General features: G+C 42.7%; 1 long non-coding RNA gene across 2 annotated transcripts in view; it reads left to right on the forward strand.

Moving 5' to 3' along the window:
* LOC146765856 (uncharacterized) overlaps positions 1-18,687 on the forward strand; it is a 69,522-nt gene that overhangs the window by 17,953 nt on the left and 32,882 nt on the right. For both annotated transcript variants that reach the window (XR_014958771.1, XR_014958772.1), the window contains exon 3: positions 17,573-17,663. This is a non-coding gene — a long non-coding RNA (uncharacterized LOC146765856). The remainder of the gene's footprint in view (positions 1-17,572; positions 17,664-18,687) is intronic.

An 18,687-nucleotide genomic window follows, 5' to 3' on the forward strand; every position in this document is an offset into this window, starting at 1 on the left:
CCAATGTCTATTAAACTGCTTTACAGGGCTTAGTAATTCTGGTGGGACCCAGTTCTGTGAGTGCAGCAGGGATGTGCTGGGGTAACATTGCTGAGGTTTTGGAGATGGGAGTTTGGATATGGGTTTTTTTTGGCTTTTTCTACAAATGAATGTTATTGAGAAATGGTGTGTTGTGCTACTAGCATGCCCATGTATTCTGGTTTCATACTTAGGGGCAGGAATTAAGGATCAGGGTGGGACTGCTGGTGGCCAGATAACTGTTGGTGACAACCAGAGTGCATTTTGTTCAGGGCTAACCTGAACTGGAGTGGGTTGGGTGCTTGTCTCTGAAGTATTAAAGCACTTGATGAAAAAAGTGACAGCTGAGAAAAACTGTAGTACATTCTCAACCTCTTTGAGGTGTAGAGGTGGAGCTGCAGAACCAGTGCAGCAGCAGATCTAAAGCCTTGTGTCAGCAGGACTCAGGGAGATTGACACCAACACCAACCACTTCAACTGAAGTGGTTGTCATGGGCAAGTTCTAAAACAATGAATTGGAGATTAGCAGCATCCTGTGGAGAATTACATCTTAATCCTATATGAAAGGATAGAAAATAATTCATTAAACAAAGGCCAATTTGTGAGAGGGTAACCAGTTGCTGAATGGTGGTATTCTCAAAGTTTGTTTAACATAGAATTAGGCAGAAGTCTAAAATCTGTTGTAATTAAAATATCCTTCTGGCTTTCCATATATATTCTGTTATAGAGCCCTACTTCATGAAGTTTGAAAGTGAGACAGAAGTTTACTGAAAGCACTGAGTACAGTTTGAGGGAGACTGGCTCATCATGCCAGGCAGTACTTGGGGAGAAAAAAAGGAAAATCATCCACAGCTTCAGCTTTCATTCCAAGAGAGTCTAGACATTAAGCCACTGCATAGAAAGCTATTGGAAATTCAAGGATTTCCTTACAAGTACTTGCATCTTTCTTTCCTGGCTTCTTCTGGAAGCTGCAAAGAGGTCCATTGACTTTTTGGAGATCTGTAGTGCCACATAAATTAGGTGGAGAGACTCCATGGGATGTAGGCCAAAGGGAAAGATAGTTCTTAAATACATTATCTCTTTCACTCTTCTCCTTTATACACTTCTCCCCATGGCAACTGTACTTAGACAAATATGCTTTGAAGTAAGTTGGATTGCCAAAAAAGTAGAATTAACTGCCAGAAAATAGTTAAGTTATATTTTCATTCTCCATTCTGTGTGAAATAATATAGCAGGAATTAGTAAATATGAGCACCATGTTATTTCCAGTGTTGTTGCAGTGGCTTCAAAAATCACCCCAAATTGTTTTGCCCATCTCTGTAAGTTATGAGGTGACGCCAACACCGAAGAAGCAGTGAAGCAGGCAGAAGGTCCTGGGGAGCAGTGAAATTCTGGGTCTATTTTAGAGCTGGTGATTGTTTGGATGCAGGAACTCATGGAAATAAACCCTGACTGTACAGCTGGTACCCACGGAAAGTGCTGTGGAACAGAAATAGGAGAGTCACAAGCGAGGTGTCTGTGGCTGGTGGCGGGCAGGGACTGTCCGTGCCTGACAGGAATGTCACTGCAAAGGTAATTTTCCCTGTCTCCCATTTCAGGGTTTAGGGGTGTCAAGTGTGGCTGTCTGATTGTTCATGTTGGCCAGCTCCCAGCTGCTTTTTGAAGATATTTATTTTTGTAACTGTTGCATTTATCAGGGTGGATTAGCCAAGTCTGTTGACTTCAGTTCTTTGGCACAGGCTGTCAGAAATTATTTTAGCAATGCTGTGCCCTGAACAAAGTGCATTTACTTTTAAACCTCTGCTCTTACTTCCAAGCAATGAGCTACTGAGGGTTTCATTTACAGTCAAACATTCAGTGGAGTTCCTATCCAACAGCTCTTTGTTGTACATTGGATTCTGCTTGTAGAAACCAAAGGGAAGGAGAAAGGAACTTCTCCACCTAATGGCTTCTGGCTACCAGTAAATGGTGGCAATTCCACAAGGAGGTATAAAGCACAGGAGGATGTTTTCAGAGAAGTAATAAATTTTCTGGGATAGGCACAAGGAGTGCCAACATCACTTGAGAGAGAGGAACTTGTGGGCATTTCTTTTGTTCCATCTCAGACATCATCTTCAAGAAGGCTTGAATGCACAGACCAAATGCTCTGCCCAGCAGATTTACCATTTGCCAGCACCAAAGGGATGGGTCCTTCCTCTACAAACTGTTTAGGGTGACACCATGCTTTATTTTCAGTGGTTTAGGGTACTAAAATATCATACCTTTTCTTGGGTAAGCTGATTGGCCTTTGAGAGTACCTTCAGGTCTATGAAGAAGTTTTAAGGGAATGTATTCCCCCTCATGTTGGGCAAGGTAAGGGAGAATTAATTTTGAATTAAAGGTTCAGTGTTTAAGAGACTTTCATTGGAAACTGAATATCCAGCAAAAAGTTCCTTAATTTTCTCTCCCACAACTCAGACTAACCTTTGTATCCATATGTAGCTTTAAAGGAAAGGCAACAACTAACTGCAGAGAGGTTTTTCACTCACCTGAATTAGTTTTCTCGTTCCCATAATATTGCACTTGAATGTCACCGCAACCTTTGTGCTGCCACCCCCAAACCTGATCTCGTCACTCACTTCAAAGATGCAATTCCCTGCCAAATGCCTCACCTTCATCCATCTCAATCTAAACTCAGCAAAATGACCTCTCAAAAAGTACTCTACAGAGGCACTCTTTAATCAACATCTGTTTAGAGCTTTCCCCGTTAACTTCACATAGGCAGATTGTTTTCCATAATTAGGCACAGATAGGCTGTGATATAACCAGCTGACATATAGAATACATATTCATTTCTCCCGCTGACTCCTTGAAGGATCTGAGTAATGCACAAGAAACACCTAGTGCATTTAATACTAGTCTCAAGAGCTTCAGACTTGTCTAAGAGAGTTGCTGAAGCACTTCAGGTAAAACTCATGTCTTGTTAAATGAGAGGCTTAGGACAGTGTGATACTCTTGATGAACTAAGAGGCTGTATTTAGATAAGAAATGGAGAGCAACTGGGAGCTCGTGTCTCCTTATTTTCCTTTGCCGAGTGGGCTATAAGGGGCAGAAATGTTCTTTAGGTGCAAGAAGATGGTGACATTAATAGAGCTGGCTCTGCAAAGAGTTTATGGGTTTGCAATTACAGCCCTGAACAGCTACTTGGGGCTCTGTGCTGTGGACTTTGCCTGGTCTCTATTGTCTGAGGCAGAGACTGGTTCAGACAAACACTTAACCAAACCTTAAAGTTCTTCATATGTAAAATACCCGTGAAGCTTTTTCTACTAACCATGACCTTGATCTCTTGGTGCTGCAGCTCCCCCAGTGAAAAATGGAAATCCGATAACAGCTTTATCAGTCTGAAAACTCCCAGCAGTCCCATGCTACTATTTCTCATGTAACATAACAAAACATATCTATAAACGTGATAGTATTTACTGGCTTGATTCTGCCCTTTTCTCTTCGGTGAAATTAAATAACAGCCAGCTCCAGGGGCAGCCTGATTGATTTCAGTGAAACTAATGCTGCTACTCAACAAGACTGAGGGCAGAAGGAGCCGAGTCAGGCACCGAGCAGGTTTTGTTATTCTCCTGTTACTGCCACGGAGCTCTGGTTATTTTGAGCTTTTCTCTTTTGCTGTCCATATTTTCTCTTTTGCTGTCTCCCCCTGATCTTTTCACCTTTTCTCAGCTTCACACAACAGCCTCAAATCTTATCAATTGACTGTCAGCTTTAAAAATCTCCTACTTCTGGAATTTTCAGGTTCCCTTCAAGTGAGTATTTAAAGCCACTGTGTCTCCAAACCATCTGCTATTACTGGGAAAAAAACACCACAAAACACTTTAAAGACTGACAGCTGACTTTCAGAAGTCTTTAGTAATTGCAGCCCCAGTTGAAATTATTGAGACTAAATAGCCTGAAATGTTTTAGAAAGTCATGGCACAAGCTGCATTCTGCTACCTCCAGCCCCATAATTTTCTACTCTTTTCAGTGTGTTATTGTTGAAGGTATCAGAGTTTGAAGGTGATTAAAACTCAATAGTTCATTTGGTCCTTAGCATATTGTTTTCAAACATTTCCAGCAGAAGTAAATGCTTAAATCCCATTAAATTGGAGGCTAAATGCCTTAGGTTTCTTTACAAATCCTTCTGGTAGGCATCAGATATCAAACAGACAAAACAAAAAAATTAAGTTGAAGCCAGGGTGACACCCAGGGTATTTTTCTTTCCCTATGGGGAAAAAGGGCATCTATTATGCAATGAATCTTTTGTAACGATTTGGTGGCTTTGACAAAATCCATTTTACTTCATTGTCCTTTTATTTTACATAATGTCCTATTATTTTAATAATAATACATAAAATGGCAACACAGAAAATGTTATTGCTGATCAAAACAATTAGGATAAAGCTCTTGAGTTAGAATAATGTTACACAAAAAGTGACCTTTTTGGCCCAGAGCAACTTTCTCAGGGGCTGTATTCTGCATGAAAGGGTAGGGCTTGCCTTGCAGTCCTTTAAAGCTGACTTTTTCTGTTGTCTTTATATAAGAAATAAAAAAAATGTTTAAAAAATAGTAGGAAAAAGGAACTGGCTTATTTCCTCTCACATTGCAATTTATGTCCAGCATGTTGCAAAATAGCAAAGCAAGTGCCACAAGATAGGTAAATCTTAATCCTACCATGATCATAGGGGATGCTGGAAACTCTAGTAAAATGAAATTTTATGGAATTCCAACAACTGAATAATCTTTTTTGACATTAGGCCAAGGAAGACCTGAAACAGGATCTGTTTGGGAGACCCTGTTCTCATACGGATTCCTCTGGATTTCAGAGGGGAGGTCCAGCCAGGTGCAGGTGTGTACCCAAATACACCAAGTTACAAGGAGGCTTAAAGATTTTCCAGAGTGAAGAAAAAATTAATAAACCTGTAGGTTGTATAACATTACTTTGTGGTGGACAAGCCTTCTGTAGGTCAATCCCTGTGCTGCAGAGGGCACGTTTAAGGACAACAAAGCCCAAGCCACAGTTGTCATGGATTTTTACTGGGAGCCTGACTCCCATTTGCCTTTGATTGTTGGCCCTTGGTTTCCAGTGACTGTAATACCCCTCTTCCCTAAAATCCCTGCAGTGTCCCCTGTGGGCTGTCCTGTTCCCTGCTAAACCTCTACATTTTTAAGTAATTTAATCTTCTAAAAATTATACCTCTGATGAGGAGAGGATTCTTGTTCTCCTTCTTAAGCTGAAACATGAAAGAACCTTAGATATTTCAAGGTTAAAGTGATAGTTAGTGAACAACTTAAAAAAAAATTACAGGCCTAGAAAGGAGATACCAGTAGAAATATTAATAATTCTAGTAGAAATATTAATGAAAATTATTTGCTAATTTCACACAGCCCTTGGTGCTGAAGAGCTGCATTTTTGGTGATTGTGTGTCCCCATGGCCCCGGGACAGAGGTGCTGGCAGGGAGTTTTGGCTGTGTGAGTGTGCAGAACTGCAGCAGCAGAGACAGGAGATGCTGACATTGTTGCAGGAGGCCTTGCAATCAGCACACGGTTCTGTAGGTGGGTATTTCTTCGGAGAGCAGTCCTTAATTAATCCCGAGCCTCCAGAGCACACTTTCTCATCTTCCTTCCCCTCACATAGGTGTCTCTGCTCATTAATCAAGTCACTTTTCTGTTTTGGCTATGGTTTGAACACTGCATTTCTTGCCAGCCTGTGCTGGATTGAAAGCCAAGGAATTTGGTGTGTGAGAGCTGCTGAGTGCTGCAGTGCAGCTCCCTCCTTCTCCCCATCCCTGAGCCCGCACTCCCTCTGCTCATCACTCCCGTTTAAGCACAGGGGCCACGCTGACAGGGCAGAGATTTGTTTGGCTTTTGGCCCCGGCAGCTCAGGCCTGTCTGGACATGTCCACTGATCATCTGAGAAGAGGGAGTTTCTCTCCGAACACGGATTTTTCCTGCCCCCCTTCCCGGCACAAAACTCCTTGGCATGAGTTCACCCTCCAGAAACCTCAGTATTTACACAGGCTCCGTGGCTGGGGCTTACTCAGGGCCCAGCTGCTGGTGCTTATCCTCAGCTTTCTGAAGTAAAAGGTTGAAATCCAGAAATGCAGGAGAGCGCTTCTGCTGGTTGTGCAATCCCCCAGCCTGCTCCAAAATGGGTCTCCCTAAACCACCTCCAGCACACTGAAAAGTGTGCCCTGAAGAGGGGAAAAAAGGTGTTTGGAAAAGCCATCTATGTGCAAATAGGACAATTCTGTCCTTAGGAGATCTGGGAACGTTATCATTGAAACACTGATCTCAAGCTACGTCAGGGAAGGTTTAGGTTGGATATTAGGAAAAATTTTTCACTGAAAGAATAATAAAATACTGGAATTGTCTTCTTAGGGAGGTGATGGAATCACCATCTCTGGATATGTTTAAAATAAGACTGGACATGGCACTTGGTGCTATGGTCTAGTTGTGGTGTTAGGGCATAGGTTGGACTTGATGATCTTAGAGGTCTCTTCCAACCTCATTATTCTGTGATTCTGTGATCTGAGATTCTTTCTCCTAACACCCCGGCTTCTGCTCAGAGAATGAGAGAGCAATGGACAAGTTTTAAGATACAGATGGCCCTGACAATTATCAAGTGCAGCTCTTCAGCACCAAAGGGCTGTGTGAAATTAGCAAATAATTTTCATTAATATTTCTAGTAGAGATAACAATATCTCCTTTTTAGACCTGTAATATTTTAAGAAGTCATTCACCAAATATCACTTTAACCTTGAATATCTGAAACCTTTTGTGTTTCAGCTTAGGAGGGAGAACAAGAATCCTCCTCATCAGAGGCATATTTTTTAGAAGATTAAATTACTTGAAAATGTAGAGTTTTAAGCAAAAATATTGAGTGATTTTGTTCAGGACCCTTTAATAATGCAAATCTTCCAGACAAATAAGAAATCCTATTTTTATGTAATAGTCTGGAAAAACCCCACCATATTTAAATTAAATTAAATCACAATGAAATGCAGAAGACTTAAATAGATTGTCTGTCTGGTGTAGCTGCTAATCTGGCCCATGTTCAATTCACCCTGCATAATCATCATCTATTCTGTGTGTGTTTTTCCAGACCCACTACATCCCAAAATATTTTGCCGGGTTAATCAAATACAACCTGAAATTCAAAGAAGAGAAGAACAGTTAAGATGTTCATGCAGAAGATAAGTGTATTGATTCAAGGTACAGCTTGGAAACGGGAAAAATCATCAGATCCATTAGGGAATTTTCTCAGAGCTGCTGTATCACATCCAGTGACTCCTGTGAGAGCTGCAGCAATTTCAGGGGCTCCTCAGTTTGGTTCCTGAATCTGGGGTCTGTGAGTTCATAAAGAGGAGATGGAAGATGTTCCATCACCCTGCTGCAGGCCAGCAAAGCCCACTTGCCAGATTTCTTTCATGCCTAGGATACAAGCTGTCTGAAGGAATTAGCAGTGCTGCCTTGGAAGTCAGCAGGGTCTCTCTTGCCTCTGTTCCAGCAACGTTCGTCGGCACCACTTTGGAGGAGTTCAGCCTGAAGACCTCCAAAGTGAGGCACCTCGCTTGTTTTGAGAATCTGGGATTTTTTTCCCAGATGTTTTTCAGTGCTTTTGTGATTGCCTGACTCCTTTCCATTTCTCAAATTCCACGTTTTCCCCCCGGCCTCCTCTGACCCAGCCTCATCCTTCTTTCCTTTCTCCGTGCCTCTAACCTGCTTCTTGAACCATTTACCTGTTTTCCTGATCAAAGAATATTTCAGTCTGAGTTTGGGAAGAAATTATTTTTAGTCAGTCTGTATCAGAAACACGTGGCCCTTTGCTACCAGACCACTTCACCATCATCATTCCTAGCCAGGTTTATTCAAATTTGCACACAAGCCTGTTTAAAGTAGGAAATCAGGCAGAAACAAACCTTCTGTTTCCAGCCAGATGCAGTGTTCAGAAGTCCTCAGTTCAAATTTCAGCCATTTCTAATTAAGAGCTCATCAAACCTCATAAAACCCTCAAGGTTTCCAAGGATCTCTTGCTAATGGCCATGCTTGGAAGAAAAGAAAAGTACTTTAAGTTATTTTGCTTTCCAAATGCACTGTGTACTTTTTTCCTCATCTTCCTTTGCTTTCTGTGACATCTGTGGACAAAATGTGTTTGGAGATGATTTGGTCAGTTAGATGAGAAATTATATATTGAGTACATTAGCGTGTAAATTTGGGTTTCCAAATGCTTTGGGTCATCAGCTCATACAGAGATGCAAACACACACATGGGCTTGTGTACACTGGTTAAAACAGCACGATAAACTTTCTTAAAGAACAGCAAGAACTTTTGCTTTTGTATTTATATTATTTAAACTTCTGTTAATTTCTAAGGAAATGTTGTCCTTTTTTTTTAATTTAAATGGCTCTGAGTTAAACTTGAAGCCAAAAATCGAGCATAAACTCATCTGCTCACAGTATTTGAATTTCAAGATAATACACATCCTGCTCTCGCATTACATTACCCCCCATAAATCTGTCTCTGAGTCAAAACCCCTTAAAAACATAAATGCAAATATAAAAACAATGAGAGTTAAGAAAGTTAGCCAGTGACTTAAAAAGGAAGGAGAGGAAATAACAAATGCAGAGAATGAAGTATTCAATGCCATTTTTGGTTGCTTCTCCCAGAAATAAAAAAAAAAGGTTGATTGTGACTGTGTATGAATGCATTAAGTTTTAACAAGGGGGTCATCTGAAATAGCTAAAGACTATGCTGGCTAAAATTTGGGTAATTTAGATGTTCTGCAATTCAGCAGGACCTGATGAAATCGACCCTGGGGTACTTCAGGCTCTAGCTGCAACAATCCCAGAGTGATTAGAGATTATCTTTCAGAGTTCAAGATGACCAAGGTAGAGCCAGAGGCCCAGAGAAGGGTAATCACAAGGTCTATTTTTATATAGGGGGAAAATGAGAACCAGGGGGATTATGGAACAGTAAAACTGACTTCAATACCCAAAAAGTTTCTAGAATTAGCTGTTACAAGCACTCAGAGAATTAGAAGTTAATAAGAAACAGCAAATACAGATTTGTCAAGAGCAAATCACGTCAAACCAGTACAGTTTCTGTGCAGGGGAGATGAACTGGTAAATAAAAACCAAGAGGTGCAAATGATGCTTGTTGGTATTTTAGTAAAAATTTGAATTCATGACATCCTCGTAGTCTTAAGTAGAGGTATATGCACTGTTTCAAACTGAGAGCACAACAAGGTGTAAATTAAGGCTCAAAAATAGCTGTAGATTGTTTCCTGTCAATGTGGGAGGGCACAACAAAGGGAGTCCCTCAGGGGGCTGCCCTGGGCTGGGAAGAGCTCAGGGTTTTAGAGGCTGTCTGTGGCATTGCAAAGCACACGTTAATAAAACTACCTGAGGTCATGCTGGGTGGCATTTCAGCGGTTTGGAAAAGAGAAGCAGAGCTGTGAATAATTTTTATACCTCGTTATATGAAATTTGCAACCTGAAATGGGATAAAACCAATTCGTAGTAGCTAGAGAAATAAATGCAAGTGCAGAATAGAACGCAAACCAGAAAATACTCTGCAAGAGAAGCAGTGTTTAACAATGAAGACAGTGCAGAGTGATGGAAAATGCTAAACTGAATATAACATCATAGAACTGCTTCAGAAATGACAATTAATGCAACAGAGAATTTGAGTGGGGCTTGCAGGTAAAAGAAAAGGGGTAGATTTTACTTTTCAGGCAACCTTCATACAGCCTTGGCTACGCTCTCCTTTGGTTGAGCACTTCAAGGAAATTCTTGACAGATTGGAGAGGGACTAAAGGAGAGCCATAGGAATGATAAGAAGTTTGGAAAAGGCAACCTATGAGGAAAGATTGAAGGAATTGGATTTGTTTAGTCTAGAGAAGGGAAGACTGACAGGACGTGAGAACATTCCTCCAATATGTAAAACATTGCTAGAAAGAGAATGGTGATGAATTGTGTCTTCAGAGCAGCAGTGAGGGGAGAATTCACATAATTTTCAGCAGAAAAGATTTAGTTCAGATATTACAAAAAGCTTCCCAGCTTCAAGGCCATTTCAGCACTAAAATAAGCTATGTGAGAAGTTACTGGAGCTGCTTCTTTGGAGGTCTTTAAAAACAAGTTATTCATCTGTCAGGGGTGGCCTGGGAGGATTTGGTGGTGTCCTCTGTACGAGGGAACAGGCTGCAGCTTTGGCTATCTGCTGGCTCATACATCTTAGTTTGTAAATGCATTTAAAGATCAGGCTGAATATAATATTAGTAAGAGACAGGTAGCTGGAGGGTCGATTGTTTGTCCACTCTGCTTTCCAGGGACATGATTCTGTAGTTGCAGCTGAGTTCATACAGTCATGAAAGGTTTTATTCAACCAGCATCTGTGCAAGGGGAATTCTGCACTTCTCACAGCGGGTGAGGAACAAGGCAGAGTAAATGGTTTCATCAAGGTTAATCTGTATTATATCATCTCACTGGGTTTGTGTAACCCAGCCACGTGCCTTTTGATCTACATATCCTCAGGTTTGTGAGAAGAGCTCTGCTCTTTATCTCTGGTTATTTGGACAGTAGATAATTTGGAATAGTTGTTCACTATGTTCATAGTCTTCCTTGGCAGTTGTAGTTTCCATATGCTTCTCTACCTTTGTTTTACTTCTTCGTGTTGCTGTGATTGGCAATTAACATGCTTATGTTTTTAAATAGCTTAATTTGTTATTTAAAATTGACTGTGAGATAACCATGGAGAGTGGAAGGGGTGCAGTGATAAACAGAGAGCTACAACTTCCTGAGATGGATGAACAGCTCATTGCTGAAAGGAGGATAATTTAGGATGTAGCTGTGCTTTAGAGCTGTAGGACTGTGACTAGAATATGTATGTTATGGGATGGGATTTGTTGTTCATGCCCCAAAGTCTAAAATGGGCACAAAGGAAATGTGGGCAGTTGTTGCACATGGTTTTGAGTCAAACCATGGGAGCAGCCTTTAGAAAGGTCAGATACCTAAAACCATCGGCATTTGAAATTCCACGCTGCTGTTGAGAAAACAAACAAGGAAACACCGTTGTGACCTTTCAAAATGACATGTTTCTGTGGTGTTTCCTCAGGCCTGTGCTGCCGTGCTGGGGAGGATCTCCAGGTGAGGTGGAGCTGAGCAGGGCTGGCAGGCTGGCACTGTTATCCCACTCCAACCTGCCTTGCCCCAGGCTTTTCATGGGTGTCTGAAGCAGAACCTGTGCAGTTATGGGAAACTGAGACACAATAAGTCTTCAATCCCCATGAAATGCTTGTGGTCGTGTTGGCACAGCCCTGGGAATGTGCTGGATACCTGGATGTTGGAGTTAATTTTTTTTTTTTAATTAAGATATGACCCTAAGGACAATCTGGGAGAAGCAGCAGAGGTTTGTTTGCTCCTCTGCTTTCACAGCACCCTGTCTCCCCTCGGTGGTGTTATCTGTGTGTCTGAGATAGGAAGCATTTGTCCGAGGAGCAAGAGCCGAGTGTTCAGCCCTGGTGTGTGTGTTTAGCCTTGGGATTGCTGGTTTTGTGCCTGGGGAGCTGGGATGCAGCCTTAGGTACCCTGATGGTGCCTTGGAGGGAGGTAGTGCAGCATTTCTGGCTGCCCCAGCATGACCCTCACTAGGGCTGGACCAGCACAGTCCAGGCAGGGCCTTTTCCAGCTGTGCTGACCGGTTCCTAAATTCCAGTTTTAAACCTGGGACCAGGCACATGCAGCAGGCTCCCAGTCTGGAGAGGGTAGCAGTGAGTGTTCATGGGTGTTTTGCTGCACAGCTGCATCAGCTCAGAATGAATACCCTAACTAGAGACAGGGGCTGTGGACAGGGAAGATCTCTGGATCCCTGCGTTGGTGCTTCAAAGCTGCAAGACTCTAAAATGATCCCACCTTCATGCTTGGCCTGGGGAACACAAGAAGTTAAAAGCCAAAGCTGTGTGTTTCTTTCCTGTGGTGATTTACTGCTTTTTGGATAAAGATAACAGGCGAGATGCTCCCCCTCCCCACATACACCTTTTTTTATTTTTTTTTTTTTCATTCCTCCCTGCTGATCCCTCCTTCTCACCCCGCTGCTGCACACATCACTTCTGCTGCACTTCACATTGTAAGTGGGGGAGATTTCTTGAACCAGGGGCCTCCTGCTTAATGCACTGAGGATTCAGCCAGGCCAAAAACGCCTATAGCATATGGGGAAGGGAAGGGCCAGCAGTGAGCAAGCTTGGACAGATGTGCTAGAGAGGGAGCGTGGTGCTAGTGGGGGTGGAGAGAGCTCTGCTCCCCTCCCAGCCGGTTCAGGGGGTGGCCAATCGGGAGAAATGGGCCCTTTTTAGGACCCCAACAGTTAGGGAGAGCCCCTGAGGCATTTTTGGCCGGGAGGTTGTGTGCACACACACTCACACACGGAACAGTTCAGCAGCAGTCCAATCCCCAGTGACATGGAGCTTTTTCTTAATTCAGAGCATATTTCAGTCTTCAGTTTAAAGGGAGGGGGGGGAAGCAACACCAAAAACCAACCCATAAACCATAAAGAATCTATTGAAACAATTGTAAGGGGAAAAAATAGAATGTGGCTGCAGCCAAGGTTGTTAGGGAGGAGATGTATGGGAGACATGAAAAATAGAAGGAACAATTACCATGTTCCTCACTGCCCTCGGATCAGCCTGGCATAGTATGGACCTGGGAAGGCACTTTCCAAAAAAACAGAGAGGTGGAGGTGTCTCCCCCATCAACATGACTGCTCTCAGGTGAGCTCCTGGTTGAACAGGGCTGTGTGGTGGATGTGCCTCTGCTCATTCCCTCTCACTCACATGGCAGCATCTCCTGTGCTCCTCAAGGTTGGTTTACAAGCAGAAAGTTAAAGCTGGTGAGCAGTAATTTATACTCTTGTTTGTTTGTGCACTCTGAACAGCTTTATTTGGAGATCTCAAAGCACATTGGAGCAAAAATCTCCCAAGATTTCCAGTGAAGTGAGGCCATCTGATGAGACTGCACAAAAACATCCTGTTCAGAGTGTTCAAGTGATTTTTAAAGGGTGCCTGGCAGGGCTGGGAATGGCACCTCCAAAATCTCAACTGTCCTTCATGGAATGTCTCAACAATGGGATTTTTTCTGATACCAATTTCTTTGTTTGTTTGTTCGCAATTAGGAATTAGTGCCTGGACATCAACATCCTTATACAAAGAGCAATTGAGTCAGTCCCTGCCCCAAATATCTTCCAGTCTTCACTCTCAGGGATAATTTTCCTCTAAAGGCAATTTAGATGCACAAGACTCTTAGCACAGCTTGTTCATTACTGCCAAGGACCTGCAGTGCAGGATGCGTCTCCTCAGTTAACATCTGTTTTTTTGACCAAATTGCCTTAGTTTCTGCATGGGCCCACAGCTGATATAAAATGCTGAGAAATTATGACTATTTTTGTTGTTTGGGTGTTTTGATTTCATTTATTTATATATTTTCCTAAACCTGCAGTTCATTTTGGCATACCAAGCTGGATTTACTCGCAGTTGTACCCAGGCAATTATGATGTTTAAAAAATTACTCCCAGCTTAGCCCAGTGCAGGGAGGTGAAAAGCAGGGCAGGGGTGTGTGTGTGTCTCCTGAGGGGGTTTTTGGCACCAGACCAACAGGAGCAATCGGCATTTGGAGGGAAAAGATGCATGTGCACATTAGGAGGCAACATCTGGTCCTAGAGGCACATGTTCCTGCCACAGAAGAGAAAAGCTGCCTCTACACTGTCCTCCTGCATGTGGGGTTGGGCCTCTGTGGGCAAAGAGGGGTCTCTGGGGAGGTTTAGGTACCTTGACCCAGATTTTAGTTGTTATTCTCTGTCAAATAAGTCAAGAAGAAAGAAGGCAGGCAAACAAAATGAAGTTTGGGCAGGGAACTGGGCACCTGAGATTTTTCTGTCCCCATGTTCAAAACGTTCATTATGCAATTAAAGCTTGAGGGGCTCTTTGACTTCTCCCTGGGCTCTGATTCCTGTTCAGATCAGTGAAACATCAATAGGGATGAGAAGCCTGGAATTGCTCTCCTCCTGAGGGCTTGAAGTGGCTCGTGTGCCACTGACAATGCAGAAGCACTTTGTCACTGGGCATTAATTGTCCCATCAGCCCTACAGCTCTGTTCCAAGGAGCTCCTGGTAGGGTTGCTTCTGACCACATTTTACTGCTTTGCTGTTCTGGGTCTCTTTCTAGTCCTGACAAGGGTTGTCCAAGGCTGACAGGAAGACTTTGAACTAAAAGCAGTAGCAGTAATTTCCTTTACTTTAGTGACAGCCTTTTGGGGAATCTAACATGGGTTGTTTCATCTGCAGTTAAATTTTGGATCTGATGGTCCTGATTTAGGAATCTAGAGTCAGCTTTGAGTCACCTAAGGCAATAAAAGGCCTGGAAGACTAATTGCTGAGATTAAAAGGAGACAATGTGGCTTGCTGCCTTTTCCAGGGGATGCAAGACATGCAACCTTAAACCAAAACATCATTTATTGTCAGAGTCTCTCTCTAGTGAATTTGGAAAGCTTGAAGGCAGGAGAGAAAGAGAGCAAAGTGCAAGAACAGGGGAATCTCTTTTCCTTGCCCCTTATTTGATACTGTAGAAAGAGTTGTTAATTTTTATACTCTGCATTTCCTCAAACCTTTGGGCATATTATGCTACTTTGTGTAGCTCCCTTTGGACCAAATCTGAATTACCTGCCAGACCTCCTCAGTTTAGATTTAACTCTGTGTTGTGTTTGTTGCCTTAAGCTGAACTCTAACTTCTGTTTTGCTTCAACCTTTTCTATTTTTTCATTGTTAAGCATTGAGACAGTCTTCCCAGAGAGGTTTGGAGTTCCCATCCCTGGAGGTGTCCCAGGATGTGGCACTCAGTGCTCTGGGCTGGTGACAGGGTGGGGATCGGTCACAGGCTGGACTCGATAGCCTGGGAGGTCTTTTCTAACCTCAGTGACTCTGGGATTTCGTGACTCCAGCCATGCACAGAAGCCCAGACCATGAGGTGAGCAGTGCTGGCTCCTGCTGGGCCGTGGTGCTGGATGGGAGGGATGGATGTGCACTGCACGTGGAGGGGAGGCAGCACAGAGGGGGAGAACAAATGGGGAGATGCCAACATTTTCTAATCCTCTACTATGAGCAGTCCAGCCATCCTCCCACCACCTGGCTGTGGTAGAGACCTGTTGGCCAGGAAATGGTGCTCCTCCTTGAGCACCATAAGCCTTGAGCCCCCATCTCCTGTGGCAGGAGAAGAGCCGAGCCCACAGTGCTGCCAGCCCAGCACTGTGGTCACACTGCTCTTTACAAGAGTATCTCCATCTTCTTAGCCAAATATACATGTGGGTAACTCCATACTTCCTTGCTAAATTCCTCTTGGAGTTTTGTTTTGATTTGTGTGTGCTCCTTGTGTGATATAGTTTTACTTAGTCTTAAAGAGCACTTGCTGAAAATCCTTTTTTTTTCCCTCACTGTTGTAAAAGCCTGAGTTTGAAAAGTGGGAAGTTTTGGGGAAAATGTTGCAGAAGATTTTCTTGTTCCCAATGTGTTTAATTTTCATCCACTGTTAGGGAAGGGGCTGGGGAACAGACTAAATGGGCCCAGTGGAGTTCAGAAAATGCAAAAGGAGTTAAAAATCCACTCCTTTTCCAAGTTAAGGGGTGAAATTGGGTAGCCATGTATCTGGATATGCTGGTGAAATCAAAGAGCTGTAAGTTCAAGTGAGTGTTTACAGCTCCCAAATTCAGTTAATTTATGACATGTTTAATATGTTTTCACAAATGTTTGTTGTACTCATGTAGTGACGATGCTGTATTTGGTCAGTAAAATTCCATCCTGCCTGCAGTACGCAAAGACCTGAATGTCACAAGGATGTTCTGTGTCTGAGGAAAAATATTCACTTTCATTTTACACACTCCAAATTCTTCTGCTTTTCTTTTTTTTTTTTTTTTCTAGTAGAAATTTAAACCTGTCACTGAAACCACCAACAGGACTTTCCAATTCTCACTAACATTATGGGATATTTCTGGTTTTTCTGGTTTGCATTCTTACTCTTTACCTTTTTTCCTTTTTTTTTTCCCCCTTCACTCTCTTTCTTCAGCATAACAAGATTGGAAATTAGTGCTGGCTTGATGCCATGGCTGCATCTATGAGGCCATTTAAAGTTATTGCTCTCTAGTCCCCCTGGGCCAGTAGGAAGTTCAGCTGCGATCACAGAGAAAGAAACCACCCCAAAATTCTACAAATAAGAATTTAAAAAGAAAGAAAACACAGAAGAATATGGAATTGCTTTTATGCATTTCAAGTTTAGGATGAAAAGACTTGTGAAAACAGGTAGAAATACTGAAAGGCAGCTTTTTGTGCTGAGGTGATGGGATTGCTCTGGAGAGATTTGTGGTCAGAGCCAGAAGGAAAAGTCTGTTTTACTTTGGTCTGAGTTTAGGCTTCTGGTCTTGGACTTTTACCTAGGTAGAGTCAGGACCTGTCCCCACTGAAGCTGGTGGGGTTCAGCTGCTGTACAGTTGGAGTGAGGGAATGCTCTGAGCATCCCAGCAGGTGGGGAAGGATTTGCAGCTTAATTCCCATTTTAGCTCTGAATTTTGAAAATCATCTTATGCTGGAATCTGGTCTGAAACAAGACTTTTAATGCAGCAGCATGGCCTGGGCTGGGATTTGGGCAGGTGGATGTAGGATAGGTTCACATGGGTTAGAATTTTAGTGAAAGCCCATGCCTTCTTAGAAAATATTCTCTTCTACATGGAAGGTTTTTTTGCCTGCTAACAAAGGCTGAAGGTGAAGAAATGACAGCCTAAATAACATTTTTCATGTACAAGTTGGTGGCTTTTCAAACACTTTGTGCACACCTCTCAAAGCATCTGGCATGATGTACTTGGTACAAAAAAGCAGACCCTGGATTATATGAGTGACAAACTCTCACCCTCTTTTTCATGTTTTTTCCTGAAGTTGAGTGAGCTAGCCCTGTGAAATCTGTCCACACAAACTTTCTTTTCACTTCTGTACAGCAGAAGCTGCTGAGCAATATTTGGACTAGTTCCTCTTGGGATAAAAGGAGAATTTTTTGTCTTAAAGACAGACATTTTCTAGGTGGGAATGAAAGGAAACCTCAAACACATTTACTTTCAGTGAAATGGTGAAGAGGTTTTTGGATACTATGAGTGAAGAGAGAGAGATGTTTTTAAATGGATTTAAACCTTCTTCAAGCACCAAACATACAAATTATGGCCCAGATCCACAAAACAGGTCATGTGGCATGGAAATTATGACAGTGTAAAAGAAATGAGCCACTAGAATACTTTGGGTCCTCCTGATTTTTTCCTTGTACTAGCTCTGGATTTCTATTCTTTTAAAAATTTCAACTTTCGATTCAATTCTGAAATGATTAAACATTGATGGAGCTACTGCAGGATCAATGTGACATTGCCCATCCAAAAGGCTCCACAGCTGAAAAGAGATCAGGACAGTATGTGGTAATTTGGTATTTTTTTGCTGTTATTTACTTCACAGAACCCCCACAGACTTTGATGGCAGTCTCATTCTCAATGCTGTGCACATGAAGTTGATGTTCCACCTTGCTCCGAACTTAGAGCCAATAGAGGTAAGGCAAATTTATTACATGTCCTCGGTTAATAGAAAATTTCAGCTGTTCTGCTTTAAGGCCATTTATCCTACAGCTCAAACCACTACCACATCCTACAGCTTAGCTTGGTGCCATATCCATTTCTCAGAGTATTTTAAATGAATGCAGGTCCTTTCCTTCACTGAACACAGATATTAACACAGTAATTGTTAACATTTAGGAGATTTCCTTGAATTTCCACCCTAGGGTTTCCCATATCTCCTGTGGTCATTCCCTTGGCAGATCCTGCATAAGGAGCTCCCTGCTTCCCTGGTTTTCATGAAGGGTTAAAGCACAAACAGCGGCGTTATGTCCTGGGGTGCCAAACTTTTTCTTCTGCTCCATCTCCTTTTGATTTAAAAGCTTTGTTTATCTCTCTGTAAAGTCACTGGCAGGCCATAAAGAGATATATTGCCTTGGTGCAGACAGCACAGACTCCGCTCCTGGGAAAGCAATGGGCTGTGAAGTTGAGTGTGTGTGTGTGTGTGTGTGGGCCCTCATAATTCAGGAAGGGTTCTCTTTTGGGAAGCTCCCAGTGGACACTGCCTGCAGCCGCCTGTGGCTCCTTGTAGGAGAAGCCTGCGTGTATCCAGGAGGCTTGGTCAGGCTCAGTGCTTTTGATGTCCTCATAAAGCCATCACTCCCAAGCTTGGAATCACAGAGCTATTGAACTCGGTCATAATAGAGTGGGTAAAGTGCTCCCAGTGGTTTTGATTTTATTATATTTTTATTTTTTGATAGACAATATAATGTCATGTCAGATCCCAGCTTGCTCGGGCATTCCCTGTCATTGTATAGTGAGATACAACATCAGAATTATTGCTTGGCTTCTAAGTCGCTGCCAGGGGTTGAACCTCCAAGTGAACATTCCTTGATAGAAGCTGTATTTTGTTGAGTGTTTGCAAACTCTATGTCCCCCTGCACATCCCATGGCTGCTCCCAGGAGTGCAGGGAGCAGTGCTTCTGGCTGGGATGAAAGGTAGGGTGTCTAGTGGAAGAGATG

Source organism: Lonchura striata, chromosome 17 (genome assembly GCF_050655825.1).
Source record: "Lonchura striata isolate lonStrDom1 chromosome 17, ASM5065582v1, whole genome shotgun sequence".
In the NCBI taxonomy this organism is placed as follows: Eukaryota; Metazoa; Chordata; class Aves; order Passeriformes; family Estrildidae; genus Lonchura; species Lonchura striata.